This window comes from Crocuta crocuta, unplaced genomic scaffold, assembly GCF_008692635.1.
Source record: "Crocuta crocuta isolate KB4526 unplaced genomic scaffold, BGI_CrCroc_1.0 scaffold32, whole genome shotgun sequence".
NCBI lineage: Eukaryota > Metazoa > Chordata > Mammalia > Carnivora > Hyaenidae > Crocuta > Crocuta crocuta.
Window position 1 is genome coordinate 7333896 of NW_027529424.1, and position 16603 is coordinate 7350498.

At 48.7% G+C, this 16603-nt stretch overlaps 1 long non-coding RNA gene across 5 annotated transcripts; it reads right to left on the minus strand.

Annotated features, from left to right (window-relative positions):
• Nucleotides 1-204: 204 nt before the first annotated feature.
• LOC144227002 (uncharacterized) lies at nt 205-15059 on the minus strand. 5 transcript variants are annotated; one of them, XR_013333815.1, is made up of 4 exons: nt 8619-8736; nt 5995-6314; nt 5189-5403; nt 205-4770 (listed from the first exon to the last, which is right to left on the minus strand). It is a non-coding gene; the product is annotated as an uncharacterized LOC144227002 (long non-coding RNA). The 5 variants fall into 5 exon arrangements; XR_013333817.1 differs by having other exon boundaries at nt 205-2151; nt 4668-5403; XR_013333818.1 differs by having other exon boundaries at nt 205-1349; nt 2092-5403.
• Between the last annotated feature and the right edge of the window lie 1544 nt (nt 15060-16603).

Genomic DNA, 16603 nt, shown 5'->3' on the forward strand with positions numbered 1-16603 from the left:
AGCTGAAGTTGGATACTTAACTACCCAGGCGCCCCCAGAAAATTTTCTGAATGTTTTTCTACAAAGAAATATAATTCTAAATTCTTTTTTTTTTTTTAATGTTTTATTTATTTCTAGAAGAGAGAGAGACAGCGTGAACNACCCCCAGAAAATTTTCTGAATGTTTTTCTACAAAGAAATATAATTTTAAATTCTTTTTTTTTTTTTAAATGTTTTATTTATTTCTAGAAGAGAGAGAGACAGCGTGAACAGGGGAGGGTCAGAGAGAGAGGGAGTCACAGACTGAAAGAGGCTCCAGGCTCTGAGCTGGCAGTCAGCACAGGGCCAGACGCGGGGCCGGAACCCACGAACCGCGAGATCATGACCTGAGCGAAAGTCGGGCGCTTAACCGACTAAGCCACCCAGGCGCCCCAATTCTAAATTCTTAATTCACTAATTTTGCAAACTTTTAGCCACCAATATTATATTCCTTGCCATATGTGAGGCTTTAGGGACAAAAGACATTCTTTGCCAAAGAGCTCGCTGTCTATAGAGGAATCAAGGACACAGTGACTGAGTTTGATAAGTGCTTTGACACAGATAAGCACAGGGTGCTTCTGGGGGCAGATAAAAGGGGTCTTCATCCAGGTCTGGGTGGAAGGGACCGTTTTCAGGAAGGTTTTCTGGAGCAGGTGACATCCGAAACAGGCAGAGGGGCCTGCAAAGCCCCCAGACGGTGAGAAAGAGCTGGAAGGGCTGGAATGCGGCCTGCAGGCCAAGTGGTGACGGTTGGCACTGAGCACGCTGACTCGGGCCCGAGGACACCCCGCGCCGTGGCCTCCTGTGACCCTGGGTACTATCTGGAAGACGATGGGGAGCCAGGGGAAGTTTGACAGGGGACAGATGTAGTCCTATCTGGGCTGCAGAAAACTCACCCTGGCAGCAGCGTGGAGGTAATTGACGTGTGGACTGAGATGAGAGACAAAGAGGCCTGTTAGAACACTGTTGGAAAAATCCAGGTTAAAAACAAAACCAAACCGATGAGGGTTTGAACTCATGCCACGGGGATCGTTCTTCAGGTAATAGCAACAGGATTTTATGACCAATTAGAGGTGAACGAGGAGGAATTATGGGCAACTGCCAGGCCCTAGTTCGGGTAGCAGGGTGGCTCACGGTACCATTCACCAAAATAAGGAAATACAGTTCGTTCGTTCCGCCCGAGGCTCTTTCTGACCTCTGGGTGACCCCGCTCCTCACAGCCTCGGCAAGCCACGGGAATTCTGCCTCAGTAGCTCATTCGGATCCACTCCTTCCCGGCAGTGTCGATCCAACGTGTTCTCCAAAAGGTGGGAACCAGGAAGAAATTCCAACTGGGAGAGGCATCAACATGGGGCACAAATCAACCAACCCACCAAACTGTCATCCAGATACACTGCCAGAAGTTTCTAAGTGAAAGCAACATGAAGCACAAGGACCAAGGAAGGTTTGTTATGGAGACATTTGCCTTCATTCTGAGGATGCCAGTGTTTACAGAGGTTGGATTCCAAAGTCACTGATATCTTTGCAGAAAGGGAGCTGAGTATGTGTCTTTCCGTGAGGTATATGGCAGGGAGCGTACAATTAAGAGAAAACAGGCCATGAAGTCCATTCATTTGATGAAAAATTGGAATACAGCTTAGAAAGTATGGCACGTCTCACCCAGAGAAGGGTTTGGTTATTGCTAATATGCCAGTCTTGATTACGCTAAGGAGTTCTGGCTCAATCGGTACTCAGTTTGCCTAAATGCGTAGACCCACTGCTCTATCCTGGCTTGGGAACTATGCATTCGAAACCATGACTGCACCCCACACAGAGAACTATCTCCTGACACCAGCACTTCCTGCTCAGCGGGAAGGAAGGTTCGAGTACCTCGCTGGCAGCAGCATTTGGAAGGACTTAATGAGTGTTTGTGGAGCGCTCCCAGGCCCGAAGATGAAAGGCATCTCACGAGCACAGCCTCTAATTGATGTTTGTTATTTTGAATGTTTCACTAAAGAACTTTTCTCCATATAAATGAACAAGCTTTGAGAAGGACATAAAATGGAAGAGTCTCAAGTGTGGACCTCTACCAACCTTTTTTTTTCCCGGCAGTAATTTCAAACGTGGCAATTTCCCACTCAGTAGCGATTATCCCTGCGAAGGAAGAACACTGACGTCAGGTGTTGTGATCCTACAGCCTAGTCTACTGACGGCCAAAACAACCATGTCTTTGGAAGTAAATAAAACACATAGATAAATAAATAAATAATCCCAAGCTTTTGATGGGCCAAACCATCTGCGTTTCAATCTATTCTAAATCTATTGTAAAGCTTGCTTTGTGTCTCTGGCACATTGGAAATAAATAGGTGATCAAAAATTTGCATGTTGAACTATACATTTGGCTTGGCTTAGCTTCGTTGTCCTATAAGTTGTTTTCATAGTCCAAAGGTTCGATGAAAACTCAATACTCGGGGCACCTGGGTGGCTCAGTCAGTTAAGCATCTGACTTCGGCTCAGGTAATGATCTCTCAGTTCCTGGGTTCGAGCCCCGTGTCGGGCTCTGTGCTGACAGCCAGCTCGGAGCCTGGAGCCTGTTTCAGATTCTGTATCTCCCTCTTTCTCTTACCCTCCCCTGTTCACGCTCTCTCTTTCTAAGAAATAGATAAAACATTAAAAAAAAAAAAACAAGGAAAACTCAATACTCAAAAACTTAATAATCCAGTGAAGAATAGGGCAGAAGACAAGAACAGACATTTTCCCGAAGAAGACATACAGATGACTAACAGATACATGAAACGATGTTCAACGTTATTCATTATCAGAGAAATACAAATCAAAACCACGATGAGACACCCCCTCACACCTGTCACAATGGCTAAAATTAACAACACAGGAAACAACAGATGTTGGCGAGATTATGGAGAAAGGGGAACCCTCTTACACTGTTGGTAAGAATGCAAACTTGTGCAGCCACTCTGGAAAACACTGTGCAGGGTCCTCAAAAAACTGAAAATAGAACTACCCTACGACCCAGCAATTGCACTAGTAGGTATTTACCCAACAGATACAAATATACAGATTTAAAGGGGTTATACACCCCAACATTTATAGCAGCATTATCAACAATAGGTAAACTACGGAAAGAGGTCAAATGTCCATCCACTGATGAATGGATAAAGAAGATGCAGGATATATATATATATGTATGTATATATATATAAAGGAATATTACTCAGCCATGAAAAAGAATGAAATCTTGCCATTGGCAACAATGTGGATGAAGCTAGAGTATATTACACTAAGCAAGATGAGTCAGAGAAAGACAAATACTATATGATTTCACTCATATATGGAATTTAAGAAACAAATCAGATGAACATATGCGGCAGGGAGGAGAGAGGGAAACAAACCATAAGAGACTCTTAAAGATCCAGAACAAACTGAGGGTTGATGGAGGGAGATGGGGGATGGGCATTAAAGAGGGCCCTTGTTGGGATGAGGCCTGGGTGTTGTATGTAAGTGATGAATCACTAAATTCTACACCTGAAACCAATTTTACCATGTATGCTAACTAACTAGAATTTAAATAAAAACTTGAAAGAAAAAAAAAAGTTTCAAGGAAGAATCAGGTTGTTCCATTTAGATCCCAAGATAGGCACTATTTGCTTTGTAACTTAGCCACGTGTTATCAGCCAGTACCTGACTCATTGCCCCATTTGGTCAAATGTGTATGTATCCCAGGTCAAGAAGAGAATTCAGTGCTACAAGAGACCTGGAGACAAAGTCTAATGGAGGAGAACTGACTGGTTCTCTCAGGATGTGCTTTCTCCCGTGCTGGGCAATGTAACAATCTCCCTTCTCCAGTCTTCCCTTCCTCCACAACAACGCATATAATTTACACCCGAAGGAGGAGATGATGAACTCAAACCCAACACATCTTCAGGTGAGCTGGAGTGTCGAGTTTCTAAATTGGCAGATAAAAATTAAAGGACGGGGACTCCTGGGCAGTTCAGTTGGTGAAGCATGCAATTCTTCATCTCCAGGTTGCAGGTTTGAGACCCCACACTGGATGTAGAGTGGACTTAAAAATAAAATTTTAAAAATATACATATTAAAAACATTTAAAGGACAGCTGTAATCATAGATTACTTATTACATCTTTCCAGATTTCTTCGATGATCCCAGCAACTAACAGAGCAGGAACATTCTCGAAAGAATACAGTTCAACCACTATTACATAGATCTTTCCAAATCTAAGCCAAACCCAGCCAAGCCTTAGGTCAGCTCTCCGAGAGTTGACCATTTCTTCCTTTTTTGTAAATATTCATTTATTTTTGAGAGAGAGGGAGGGGCTAGAGAGAAAGAGAGAGAGAGAGACAGAATCCAAAGCAGGCTCCAGGCTCTGAGCTGTCAGCACAGAGCCCGACGCAGGGCTCTGACTCGTGAACTACGAGATCATCACCCGAGCCGAAGTCGGACGCTTAACCAACCGAGCCACCTAGGCGCCCCCAGAGTTGACCATTTCTAGAGAGACTGTACCTTAGGAAATGTCTCTGGGAAACTCATGAGCCTGTCTGTCATGCCTTTATCTGTCTCAAAAGAAAGCATTTGAGGTTGACTTTTGACTCGTGGTGGACACATCTCCAAGTTAAAGCAAAAGGGGCTGTCACCTTGTTTCCAATCCGGGCGGACCTGGTCTTTTATGAAGCCCACAATGCTTCACTTGCTAATGAAGGTTCCAGAAGAACGTGGAACATCAGGGCAAAAGTTGGCCTGTTGTGTGAAAAACCATGTGAAGCGCTTTATATACACAGCCTCCACCTTCACCCATGTCCTTCAATCCAGAAAGCAGAACACTCTTCCAGCCTTGCTTCTGTTAAGATTTGCCCTTTGAATCTCCCTCTGGGTTCCTTTTTACGTGAGTTTGCCTTTAAGAATATACTTGGTGGAGAGGTGCCTGGGTGGCTCAGTCATTTAAGCGTCCGACTTTGGCTCAGGTCGTGATCTCACAGTTTGTGGGTTCGAGCCCCGCATCAGGCTCTGGGCTGGCATCATGGAGGCTGCTTCAGATTCTGTGTCTCCCTTTCTCTCTGTCCCTCCCCTGCGCTCTCTCACTCACTCTCTCAAAAATATATAAACACTTAAAAATAATAATAATCTACTTGGTAAAGAAGGTCAGGGCACAACACACCTTCCCCTGGACATCGCACTTCCTTCGGAAGATGACTCTGAACTGTGAGTCGGAGTCAGGACTCAGCTCAAGCCCGAGTGTCCTGAACCGGAGACGAAATGCAGACTATCTGAAATAGTGCACAGTGTTTCACATGTCCCAGCTCAACGTGCACATGTGGCTCAGAAGAGGCAGCACGAAGTGGCTTGAGAAGCCCGAGCAAATAGAGCTCCATCCTGAAATCAGATTTTTTTAAATAAAATTAAACGAATGGCAGAGCAATCATCATCTGTTATAAAGTATGCCAATGACAGTAAAAGCTTTGTTATCAGACCAGTGCGGGGTGGGGGTGGGGGTGCGGTGGCTGCTGGTCAGCTAAAAATTCTGGTTAGTAAGGCTTTATTCATATTGCCCGGGGGGTTCTGCCTCTTATCTCTTCTCTGTCCCCCCTTTTATAAATGTGAGAAAGTATATCTGGTTTGCACGCAAGTGGCCATTTCAAGTTTACAGAGATGGAGAATTAATTTTGTTTTCCAAAAAGCAGCAGGAAGAGCAGACTGCTGCTCCGTCCCTGTGCTTGTGCGTCTTAGCTGCTCACCAGGGTGAAGGTGTTGTTTCAGGGTTTTGTGTGTGTGTGTGTTCTTTTTATTATTTCTAAGACTTTGGGGTTGACTTCACTACCAAAAATAGGGTTAACGTTTTATTAAATAATCTTTAAGTGGTAAGCAGTTGAAGGAAAAAAATGGGCAAAGTGAGCCCCGGGAAGCAGCAGAGAGGGACAGTCCTCTGGGTGTCCACGAGGCTCCCCTGTCTTTCCAAGGCATTACCCTTATGGATTTGAGCAAGTCATTTAGCTGCTTTGGCTCTTAGTTTTCTCATCCGTAAAATGGGCATAATAGACTGGGGACACCTGAAGCCCCTTCCAATCCAGGATTCTCATTGTATCCTCAAGAGAGAAAGCCTCCTGGGGCACCTAGGTGGCTCAGTCAGTTAAGTGTCCAACTCCAGCTCAGGTCATGATCTCTCGGTTTGTGGGTTCGAGCCCCACGTCGGGCTCTGTGCTGACAGCTCGGAGCCTGGAGCCTGCTTCAAATTCTGTGTCTCCTTCTCTCTCTTTGCCCCTCCTCTGCTCCCAATCCGTCTCTGTCTAAAATAAATAAACATTAAAAAAATTAAAAAGAGAGAGAGAAATTCTCCAGAAGCCTCTGAGGGAGTGTCATCCTGACTGTCCAGACCATCTGGCGACCTTGAAAAAGTTATCACAGCCAAAGCCTCTGAAAAGGATAGTGGGTTCAAGTCAACCTCCCACAAATTCTTTGAAAAAGCCCTGACCCTCATACTCATACATCCAAGCTCATAAATGTCAGGGGTTCTCTCCTCTCTGCGAGTGTAGGAAGGCCAGAGTCAAGACCTGACCTTGGCCAATTTGTCTGAAATCAAGACACTGAACAAACAGAGGTGGGACTGTGGCCGGGCCAGCACTTTCCGCCCCCTCCTAGGAGACACAGATGTGGAGCCCTGGCTCGCAGAACTCAGGGCCCGCCACAAATTAGAAGAAGGCACAGATGCCACCAACCCAGCCACACATTGTCACGGAGGCACGGCACGGTGGGAGGCCCGGCTCTGAAGCCAGAAGTCTTGGTCTGGGGGCCCGGTGTTGTTTTGCTGAAGGTGGGATGTTGAGCGAATTCCTTAGTCTCCCTGCGCCTGAGCTCGTGATCAACGAATGTCCAAACAATGCGGAAGCTGAAATGAAGGAATACGTAGAACTCGGTGCACAGTGCCTGGAACACACTAGACACTCAACAAAATGACAGTTGATATTTCAGTGAAGGCGCAGGGACCTAGGGAGCGGGCCATGCGAATTCCCTAAGAAACGCGGGTGGGAAACCAGTTTGCACTGGCCGGAGAGACTGGGCCCAAATTACCTATCTGGCCTCTTTTTTATGAGTGTAGGAAGGAATTTCTATTCCTTGAGGAAGACTAACGAACAGAAGGGGGCTAGGTTCTCTCTGTCAAGGGTCCAAACTGACTCTGGCCAGAGGGAAGGGAAGGACCAGGACCGAGAAGAACTTCAGGAATGAAAGGAATGAACTCATGAAGTGACAAGGCATTATCCGTGTGCTAATACACAGTGAGGCGGGGAGAAGCATGTATGCGTGGAAGGCCCAGAAAAAAACAAGGATCACTATCTCTACCAGATGAGGCGGGCCATGCCCGAGGACATAAGGCCCATTCTTCCCTTCCAAGTCATTTGTTTGCCTTCCTACAGAGAAGGAAGCAGAATGGGGGAAAAAAACACACTGGAGACTGACCCGGGGACCACCCAGTCCTCTACTGGCACATGACTAAGCTGTCCCCACCCGACGCCCAAGCCAGAAAGGTGGTGCCTGGAAGGGTCTTGTCATTTCGTTAATAGTGTCGACCTTCGTAAACAGCGTATTCTAGCTCGGGTCCTGCAACGCCCAAGAGAGAAGGGAAAGAGCCAGAAAGGAAGGTCACTGTCAGCTGGACTCCTGTTGAGTCGGCAGGACTTCCAGACATGCTCTCCCTGAAGACGCATCCCTCCCTGCTCTCCAGGGCTTCGGCTTTTTGCAGGGTCACTCGAAGGAAAGAAAAGCCTAAAGAGCCAATGTTCTCTATTCTTTGGTGCCGTCCTGTCTCTATATGACTGTCTATCATTAAAGATAATGGATTAAAGGATCATATCATTAAGCTGAAAAGAGAGGTCATTATTTGTTACACCACCTCACCTTAAAGAGAATACTTGGAACACAGAGCAATGACTAAAAGTAATTAGACTGGGGACTCGGGGCAGCACACTTGGTGGTGGTGACCCCATGCTACGCCGCAGAGAGTCACACAGACCCAGGGCCGGGTCCCCGTATGGGGCAAGCCAAATGGATTTCTCTATCATCGAAATGATCAGAGTAGGAGTCAAGCACTCCCAGTGACGCTTGGAACAGCCACTCATTTCTTGGGGTCCCGGTGGCCTCATCCCAACCATGATGGGGCAGGGCTAAGGTGACGCTTTGGATTCCAACGTCAGTAGTGACCAAGGCTGTGGGGTCCTGGACCTGGGTCAAGTGCTGGCTCTATCCCCTAATACCTGTATGACCTTGACAAGCTTCTATGAAATGAGATAACCCAACTATCTGCCTCATAGGATTTGGGGAGAAAGAAGTTAACGCATGGAACACTGAGTGGGAGCACCAAGGTGATAGAAAGGAGAGGGGGTCCTTGCCTTCAGCGGGTTTCCAGTCTGTAAGACTCACTGGAACAAGCACGCTTGGTAGAAATAAATCTCCACTAAAGGAATAAGTCAGGTTGGTGCATGTACACGACTTCTGTCGACACATTTCTTTATAAGAACTGATTCTTAACTAACAATCGGTGTAATTCCCCAGAAGGAAAAAAAACCCACCATTAAGAGTTATATGAAAGCACGTACCTGATCGCCTGCCGTAGACTGGGCCCTCGGATAAGTAGGTCAGAATTTGTACAGATATGAATGCGTCAGAGTTAAGTGTTCAAGAAAGGCAAAGATTACAGCGAGGGGGCCGGGCGGCGCCAGCTCAACAGGACAGGGACAGGAAGGAAGAGAAATAGAAAAGATGAGACAAAAGAATTCTGAGCCAGGTGGACAGAATTGGGGGCAGTAAAATGGCAGTAGGAGGTAAGGCAATGTGAGTGCGTTGGCCTGGCTGGTGTTGAAAACGTACGCCAGGAGAAAGGAGGGCAGATCGGGCTTCGTTTCCAGGACCAGCTCCAGAGAATGGGGCCATGGCTGCCTGAAAGCCCATCCCAGGAACGTTCCAGGCTCTGGGAAGGGAGCAGGGATGGACAAGCAATATTGGCCATAAGCAGCACTCTTTCCCTGGGGGGCATCCTCCTGGGCCAGCAAGGTGCAGCTGTAGGGGAATGTTCTCTGGGTAAAAGAGGAGACAGAAGGTCCCAGAGAATCAGCACTCAAGGGACAAAGGGGTGGAGAGAGACATATGAAAGGGGTTCTGGAGACGGATGGTGCTGATGGCCGCACAACACTATAAATGTCTTTAATACCACTGACCTGTACACTTATGAATGGTTAAGATGGTAAATTTTCTGTTACATGTATTTTACCACAATAAAAAATTGTGGGGGGTCCCCCCACCCCAGGAATAGAGAGAAAGGCAGCACAGTGGGGCACACGGGACCTCAGGGAGCTGGCCACTCTTCGGGGCCCCTGTGGAAGGGGAACCACAGGCCACAAGACCAGCGCTCGGCTGAAGCTGAGGCCAGGAGGAGCACTCCTTACTACTACTTAGTACTTAACACTCAACACTTACCACCCAATGGGAAGAGAACAAACTGAGAGGCGATATGTCCAAATCTCGACCATGATTCCACCAGAGGATACAAGTTACGGGTGACGTTCATTGTTTTTCCCTGTATTTTCTAAAATTTCTAGAAGAACCCTATACTACTCTTTTTTTTTTTTTAATGTTTTATTTATTCCTAGGAGAGAGAGAGAGAGACAGCGTGAGCAGGGGAGGGTCAGAGAGAGAGGGAGTCACAGACTGAAACAGGCTCCAGGCTCTGAGCTGGCAGTCAGCACAGGGCCCGACATGAGGCTCGAACCCACGAACCATGAGATCATGACCTAAGCGAGAGTCAGACGCTTAACCGACTAAGCCACCCAGGCGCCCCGAACCCTATACTACTCTTATGATAAGAAACAAAGTTATGTACAAATTTCTGAAAACCTGTGGCTACCGATCCCGAATTTGAGCCTCATTCAGATTCAAAGTCAACCACCCCATCGATGGCAGGAAGTTCTCTACGTGGACTGCACGTCAAGGTGACAGAGAGGCAAGGGGGAAACATCTCAGTGATAGCTCAGTTTTGGTTATGGGTGCCTGTACCAACCCCCACCCCCCACCCCCACTCCTGGGAGCTCTCCGGAGTTCGGGACATTTGCAAAACAATCCTCGGGGTTGTTGTTTTGTTTAGTTTAACACTCTCAGGAATTTTCTACTTCTAAAAATTGCCTTCTTTTTTTTTCCGTAGGTATGTGAGCCTGTGACATCAAACCAGACTGTAAATTCCTTGAGGGCAGAAACTGTGTCTCGTTCCTCTTTCAAGCGCCCTTGGTATGCAGCACAAAGGAAAAGATTTCATAAGCATCTGTTGACTGATGGATGTGGACTCTCATCAAGGTGGCCTTGCCTGTCTGTCCCCTGCCATCTGCCGGGCCCCTCTCTCCCCACTGGTGCCCCTTGCACTTGCCGGCGAGCAGCAGCATTTGCTGTTGTTCTCAAGAGAGACCCAGTGGATTCGGCTGATCTCTGTCTGACCGGCGGCCATCAGGTGTCACTCACCCGGGGCCCCAGTCCTTCAGAGCACAGCCTCTGTGAATGTCAGGAGATGACTCCTAACCCGTGGTCGGTCTCCCCAGGGCCGGCTGCCGGATGGTGTGGCCCAGTTAATAACAATACTTAACGCTTAAACTGCGGCTTCTAAGAGCCTCTTCAAAGCCTTTTACGATCATTAGCTAATTAAGGCACAGCCCTGCCCTGGTGACTACAGTTATAATTCCCACTTTACAGATGGGGAAACTGAGGCAGGTTTTAAGGGAGCAGCCGCAGGCCAGCGTCAGCCTCCTCCAAGCCGGGATTAGAAGTGGCAGATACCTGATTCTGTGCTGAAGCCGGCATCCCCTGGCCTCCACCCTCCTTACTGTAAATAAATGGTTCCTGAGTGACTGTGTGGACAAGCCTCCCCACCAGACCCGTGTTTTGAGGATCAGTCTGATTCCTTCGTTCAAACCTCTTGTAACTCTGCAGGCTCAAGTTCAGCTTCCTCCTGGGATAACAAACAAAAAGGACAGAACATGGGCTTGCCAGTGGGGTTTTACGTTCTCGAGAACACTTTGCCAGCGCGCATGCCAACAGAGCAAATGGAAAATGCATATGGCGGCTGAGAGCCAATCACATACTGTCACCCACTTCAGGCCCCCTCAGCAGCTTCTTCCTAGGATGAGGTTTAAGAGAGAGAAAGAGAAAGGGGACACAACGAACCTTGAAGCTGTGGGATTCCTCGGTTGGTGACAGAAATCATAATAACGAGTCACAATGAAGTGACAAAATATGGCATATGATTAAGAGGGTTAATACTTCCGGCCTCAGATGTCAAGGTGCGCAGTAGGAAATTCTGATTGATTCGTTTGGCAGAAAGCTAAAAGACTCCAACTACCTGAAAGAGACCCCAAGACTCTTTACTAAACACAGATTCCCACTATCAGCACAGAAGGAAACCGTGGGCCTCATCCAGGGTGACGTGTTTGTGGCCTTACTCAGGAGCCATTTATTTAGAACAAGGAGGGGGGGGGCGGGGGTATGTCAGCTTCAACACAGAATCAGGATCTGCAACCTCTAATCCCGGCTTGGAGGCTGATTCTGGCCTGCGGCAGCTCACCTGACACCTGCCTCAGTTTCCCCATCTATAAAGTGGGGATTATGACTGTAGTCATCGGGGCAGGGCTGTGCCTTAATACCAGGACTGAAACAAATATTTGAGATTCTCATTAAAACGACGTACCTGTCTCCAGGCCCTCTAATCTATGGAAATAGACTAAACCCAAGGGCAGCCAGAGTGTAGGGAAGATGGGGAGTAAAGCAGGTGGGGGGTTGGGGGGGGGCCATGGAAGTCACATTCTGGAAGGTGTCCCTTGCTCGGGGTCTAGAAGGACCCCAGGGACTGGGTCACTGGGAAGGCGTGGTGAGGACATTCCACACTTAAGATGCATGAAAACGCAGAGATAAGGAGGAGTAAAGAGTCAGGGGACCTGAGCGAAGCAAAGGACGGGAGTTGGAGAAAAGAACACTTCCTGACTTTTAAGTAATAGAACCTTCTGTTGTTCGGAATCACAGTAAACATACGTGGTTCTTTGGAGGAAGGCAGAATCTAACATAACAGCAGGTAACCCCACACTGAACTCAGCGAAGTACATATTTCCTGTGCTCCAAAACAGAGAGAAGTCATTTTGTGCAGCAAGAAACTCTTAAAAGTGATCACTGAGCGCTTAATGTTTGCAGCTTATAAATACTTCCCCTTATAACTCCCTGAGCAGTTAAGCCAAATTCATCCCATGCGCATTAGCAATGGCGGAAACATCCGAACAGACAACATATTCCAGGACAAAATTAAGATCTTCGTATCACGGGGCGCCTGGGGGGCTCAGTGGGCTAAGTGTCCGACTTCAGCTCAGGTCATGGTCTTGTGGTCTGTGGGTTCGAACCCCGCATCGGGCTCTGTGCAGACAGCTCAGAGCCTGGAGCCTCCTTCAGATTCTGTGTCTCCTTCTCTCTCTGCCTCCCCCTGCTCATGCTCTGTCTCTCTCTCTCTCTCTCTCTCAAAAATAAATAAAAACATAAAAAAAGGAAGAAAGAAAGATCTTCCTACCAGGAAAGGGCATAACCTGGTTCTGAAAGCAAATGCCAGGAAAAAAATAAAATCATATTTAACTCACAAATTTTCACCTAAAGCATAAATGAGAGGTGTTCGTGCAGAATCAGGAGTTGAAGGGGTTTGTTTTGTCTGTTTGTTTTGCCTTTATGGAATTCACTATTGGAATCAAAGTCATTAAGAGCTGTTAGCCTAACAGTCTCGAGCCAGGTTAGAATCAAGGTGGATTTCAGACGCCACAGTTTGTTGGTCTTGAACTCTATGCCGTTTCTCGCAGAGGTGAAAGGCTAAGGAGTGAATGCCGAGTGACTTGAAAAAGAGAAAGATGTAGTCATTCCCCAGCAAAGGGACACTGGCCACAAATGTACACTGGCCTTGGCCTTTCTCATCCCAAAGCCCCTGAGTAAAGATAAAAGGCCATGAGACCAGAGGTTTGAGTCGATGCAACAAAGGAGAAATATATTGGAAGAGCACGTTCCCAGGATTCTCCCCCAGAGAAAACAGCCGCGAGGTGTAGCCAGAGAGGTCAGCTGGCTATGGAAAAGTTGAAATGTAATCTACCACAGCTAAGGTTGATAGGTTGGTACAGAACACCCAGCTCAACTTGGATTTCAGATAACAGCAAATAACCATTTAGTGTCAGTATGTCCCAAGTATTACACAGGACATACGTATGCTCCTATACTACTCACCCTTTTTTTAATTTACATTCACACTTCCATGGGCATTCTGTATTTTTATTTGCTGGATGTGGCAACCTTAAAGACAGTAAAAAGTTTGCCATGCATAAAAGTGAAAAATCAGGAAAGAAGAATCAATATAATTGCATTTTTCAGAGACACGAAAGTAACCATCACAAGAAGCGGCGAAAAGAGTGTCAGTCGTTTCCTCTGAGAAACAGGAATGGAGGGCAGGGAAAGTCCAGGCCACGGGATGGCCGTTTTTCTTAAACCTTAGTTAGCTGTAGTGTTTGAATTTTCACATATGCACTTCTATCACCTTGACAAAAATTAAAAATTTCCTTAGAAAAGGAAATAATTATCGATAATTTTATTTTAATCCCCTTTGTCCCCTTGTTTTTTTTTTTTTAATCTTATTTACTCACTTTTGAAAGAGAGTCGGGGAGGGGCATTGAGAGAGGGAGAGAGAGAGAGAATCCCAAGCAGACCCTGCATTATCAGCACAGAGCCCAACTCAGGGCTCGATCTCACAAACTGTGACCTGAGCCAGAATCAAGAATCAGACACGTAACCCGGGTGCTTTGTCCCCTTCTAAAAAAAGAAATTGGCATGCCAAGTTGTCACGTTTTGAGGGCGCATGAAGAAAAAGGGCACAAAGTTAAAATCAACTTGGGGTTCTCTGTCTCCGTTCTGCTCTTTCCCCGCTCATTCTCTCGCTTGCTCTCTCTCTCTCTCACTCGCTCTTTCTCTCTCTCTCAAAACTTAATAAACAAACATTTATCAATTAAATCCAATTAAATTAAATAATTAAATTAAATTACAATGGGAGGCAGAGAAAGTCCCCAGGTGTCCTGGCCCTCCTTCCACGGTCATTGCCGCTCAGGGTTTTCTCTCCTGCGAATGCGGGTGAATCCCGGGCTCCAGCCTCGGGAACACCCTGGTAGCGGCGCTCAGGGCTGAAGACGGCCGCGGGTGTCTGCAGTGCATGAGGAGGAAGGCGTCGGCTAACGCCTGGGCGCTTACTAAATGCCCAGCGCCGCTTTAAGGACTAGATTACGCGGCCGCCTTCCAGTCCCCGCACCCCTCTGGGACACTGTCACGGTCACGGTCACGGTCAGAGACGGTGAGGCTGGCTGAGGTGAAGGGACTTGGCCCGGATGACCCGCCGGCAGGTCGTGGGCTGGGATCGGGGCGCCGCAGCCCCCGCGGGCCTCCAAAACCCTGCACAAAAGTGGTACCCCACTTGGCGGGTGTGCCCAGAGGCCCCCCGATCACCTGAGCAGGTGCCACGGAGAAGGACCCGGCAGCTCTCACAGCACCTCCGTTCCGAGCGCTGTCCGCTGTGGCCGCGGGCGAGCAGCCGGCCAGGGTGCTGGGGCTGATGCTGGCGAACGTCACAGGGGACCCCCCACCCCCGGGGAGAGAGGGCGGGCTCCGGCGTCTCTGCAGGGCCCTGCCCCGCGCGGGCCTCCACGCTGATCTCCGGCAGCGGCTCCCCGGCTCCCCGGGCCCCTCCAAGAGCCGTCATGGGACTCGTGAAGGCCGGTTTGGGAAGCATCTTCCAGAAGGCACAAGACCCCACGCGCCTGTTACTCTCCACTGCGGAAAGAGGGGCAGGGAGGGAGGAGGGGGTTGCCCTCCCCACCCTCCCCTGCCTCAGAGCCCAGGGTGCAGTTCCCAGTCGGGAGGAGAGACGGCTGGGGCTCGCCCTGCGCCCGGGTGTGGGCGACCATATGCTTCTGGAGCAAACAAGCCTGGGGGGTGGGGAATGGCCAAAGCCCTGCTTCCTTCCTCCGTGTGGTGTATGTAAACCCGGGGCTGGAGAGGAAACGCACTTTGTGACCAAGAAACAGTGGCTGCCATTGCTCATCATTCGGATTCTTATTTGCAGAAAGCCCCGACTGCACACTCAGCAGGATTCGAAGTGCCCAGAGCGAGGGGGATGCCCCCTGGTCATTCTGAGCGAAGTCAGCCCCACTCCTGTCTGCTCCCATCAGATAATGGCACAGATGAGAAGTTTCGGCTACCTGGGCTGGAGCCTCTTCCAGATTTGATCCCAGCCAGAGATCTGATCCCTAAAGGCAGCTCGCCTTTGATGTCTGCGATTTTCCTCGGGATAAGGGGCTTGACTGCCCGCTCCCAGCCTGACTCAGTGGTGACTTCCCTCCAGCTCTTGGGAATTACTCCCATCATGGAGGCCTCGGCACCATGTAGCCTCTTTCCCAGGTCTGCTGGGAAGTTTGTAATAGCAGTTTTCTGAAGCACACATCAAGAGGAGACGTTCTCTTTTGTGTGTGTGTGTGTTTTAAATGTTTTTATTTATTTCTAGGAGAGAGAGAGAGAGAGCGTGAGCAGGGGAGGGTCAGAGAGAGAGGGAGTCACAGACTGAAACAGGCTCCAGGCTCTGAGCTGGCAGTCAGCACAGAGCCCGACGCGGGGCTCGAACCCACGAACCGCGAGATCATGACCTAAGCGAAAGTCGGACGCTTAACCAACTAAGCCACCCAGGCGCCCCATGAGACGTTCTCTTTTTATACACTAAGGCCATGCGTCTCAGCCACCCCATGGGAGTCCATTGTTTTCAGAAGTCAAGGTGAAATAGTTAAGATTCTGCTTACGGGGAGCTCTATGGGGCCTCACTCTTCTCTGCCGCTGAGCAAAATTTCTGCGTGGGTCCCACGGACTCCTTGGGCGTTGTGTGGCCCCGGGGCGAAGCTCAGGGCTCTGTTTCACTTTCAATCACAAATATTTGTGAGACAGCCAGCTTGGGGGCCTCCATGTCCCTCTTTGCAGGTGAGGGAGGGCTGGTCAGCCCTGCTGAGCGGGAGCACGGCTGCTGGTGGGGCTGGCCTGCTGCCTAAGCCACTGAAAAGCCCCAGCTGGGAGCCATAAGAAACTGGGCCACTTGCCTGCCCCCCCAGCATTTGAGACTGGTCAGCTGTACGGTCATTGTCGTGGGGAGGGAAGGGCTTGTTTCCAAGTTCTTAACTTCTGGACCAAAGAAACATTCCCATATTCATCGAATGCACACCACACACAGACACACACATGCACACACACACCTATGGAGAACTGATAGCTTGCACACGAAAACAAGACCAGATCACAGGCTCTGATAAGCCGAGATGGGGTAAATTGTAGAAACGGAATATGGCGAACGCCACAGAAGCCATCCTGCAGAGCCGGGCTTTGCCCAACACCAGAACTGGGGGTGCTCATCCATCTAGTGACCTGGTCTCCCACTTGAGTAGGTGGCTGCCTTCGGAAAGGTCGGGAAGGTTTGAGAGCAGGCCGCTGCTGCTTCCTCTCC